We start from the raw sequence: 2,500 nt of genomic DNA, 5'->3' as shown, positions 1-2,500 counted from the left end.
CTCGCGCCGGGACTAGGGAGTCGCGGCGGGACAAGGAAGAGGAGGAGGAAGTCCGGGACTCGCGACGGGACTGGGACTCGCGCCGGGACTAGGGAGTCGCGGCGGGACAAGGAAGAGGAGGAGGAAGTCCGGGACTCGCGACGGGACTGGGACTCGCGCCGGGACTAGGGAGTCGCGGCGGGACAAGGAAGAGGAGGAGGAAGTCCGGGACTCGCGACGGGACTGGGACTCGCGCCGGGACTAGGGAGTCGCGGCGGGACAAGGAAGAGGAGGAGGAAGTCCGGGACTCGCGACGGGACTGGGACTCGCGCCGGGACTAGGGAGTCGCGGCGGGACAAGGAAGAGGAGGAGGAAGTCCGGGACTCGCGCCGGGACTAGGGAGTCGCGGCGGGACAAGGAAGAGGAGGAGGAAGTCCGGGACTCGCCACGGGACTAGGGAGTCGCGGCGGGACAAGGAAGAGAAGGAGGAAGTCCGGGACTCGCGACGGGACTGGGACTCGCGGCAGGACAAGGAAGAGAAGGAGGAGGTCCGGGACTCGCGCCGGGACTAGGAAGAGGGGAGGAGGTCCGGGACTCGCGACGGGACTAGGAAGTGGGGAGGAGGTCCGGGACTCGCGCCGGGACTAGGGAAGAGGAGGAGGAGGAGGAAGGCCGGGACTGGGACTCGCGGCGGGAGTAGGTAGTGGGGAGGAGGTCCGGGACTCGCAGCGGGACAAGGAGGAAGTCGGGGAGGAGGGCCGGGACCAGGAGTCGCGGCGGGGATAGCAGGCAGGACAGGGAGGGTGGGTGGTCTTCCACAAAAAAAAGTGTGTCTCGGAACTTCCTTAGTGCAGTAGGACGGGGGCCTGCCGAATCCCACAGAGAGTACTATGTGGGGAAGGGTTCCTCTGAAGCGTCTCGGGAAAAGTCGTGAGGGGGTGACGGTTGCTCGGTGCCTACGGGTCCCGACTGCTCGCTGCCTTCTTTGAGCCCAGTACCGACGTTCGCAGGGGGATACCTGGATACTACTGGGGTTACCTGGATACTTCTGGCGTGTTACCTTGGATCAGTGAGGAGTGGGGTTAGTTTCCCGGCGACGCGACCCTCTGAGGAGGTCCCGCGGAGGGTCGCCGAGTATTATATGGTGAGCTGGCTGTCAAGGATTGTGAGTCCCGCTGCCAAAATTTTTTTTGGTGCGCGGGCGACTGGAAAAAGAGGGTTGGTCTTGTGCCGATACGCGTAACGTCGCAGCGAGTCCCAAGAGCTAGTAACCATTTTTGGCGGGGGGCGATGGCCTCGGTATTGTCAAGCCATTCTCTCATTCATTTGGGAGGGTGGGGAGAAGTGTTTGCCGAGGCCGTTCAAGCTCCGCCTGGTCGACCACCACTGTGACCGCCACCGCGCTCGATCTCTATTGCAAGCTCAGGTGAAATTCCTGATAAACTTGGAGGGGTGTGGGACGCGTTCGCAGTGTGGGCCGAGGAGTCATAACATCCCAGGTCGGAATGTGAAAATGGAACTTCGAAACCGGTGAGAGTTCTCTCGTCGGCTAGGGGTTTCACAAAAGTAACATTTCTATAAATTTCTATCCGACCCCTCCATTAATTTGGAGGGGCGATGGGCCCCGGGGATTGGACATACTTCTTGCTGATTTGTCTTTTGAGGAAAATCCTTCGCGGTGATGGTTACTTTTTCATTTTTAATGTGTGTATCGGCCTCGTCGGTTTCTCTCTTTCCTGGTCACATTCCCGAAAAAGGCCGCAGCACCTATGATTCTCTTCCGGGGGTCTAACTCTCCCTCTCTCTCTATCCTTCTCTTTGTCTGGCTCTCTCTGGCTTCACTTTTTGTGGTGTGTGCCTCTGGGGGTCTGGTTGGAATTTGCCGTTGGCTTTTTGCCCTCTCTTTTTGCCTTTTATCCATCGCAAAGAAGGGTGTGTGTGTTCTCACCTGGGGTTGGAATGAAGGACGGGGAACCTCCTCGTCTTGTGAAGTGGGACCATCTTTTAGGATGATGGCTTTTTGCTGCCTGGTGTGTGCTTGGGTGGGGTTTGGTGGTGGCAGTCTACCTCTCCCTTTCTCCGGTAAGACCAGATGACTGGTTCGTCCGCTACTCTTGTGTTGGCCCTACCTTGGCCAACGGGAGTCGGCGACGCTCCAGACTGGATGGCATGATGTGGTGGTGTACCGAAGGGGGACATCCGAAGGGGAAGAGGGGCCGAGCCTCGCGAAACTTAGGTGTGTCGGGTTGTGTGATGTCGGAGATCCATTTTTTTGTGGCTGCCGTCGTGATTTCGCCCATCCAAACCTGAGTCGTTGCTGCGGACTGGAAAAACTATGGAAGAGCTGTTTGGGAAAGATTCGGGAGTTTGTTTTCGAAGTTACCTTGTTCGATCGATCTAGGATCCACTGTACTCGCCCACCAGAATTTGCTCCCGGAACCCCCCGATCAGCCAAAGCGGGTCGGGGGGCCTTGGTTCAACGAGGGTTACTCCATATGCTAGCCTATGTCAATATAAGGTG

The sequence above is a fragment of the Physcomitrium patens genome, chromosome 26 (assembly GCF_059467195.1).
Source record: "Physcomitrium patens ecotype Gransden chromosome 26, ASM5946719v1, whole genome shotgun sequence".
In the NCBI taxonomy this organism is placed as follows: Eukaryota; Viridiplantae; Streptophyta; class Bryopsida; order Funariales; family Funariaceae; genus Physcomitrium; species Physcomitrium patens.
This window is presented reverse-complemented; position numbering follows the sequence as displayed.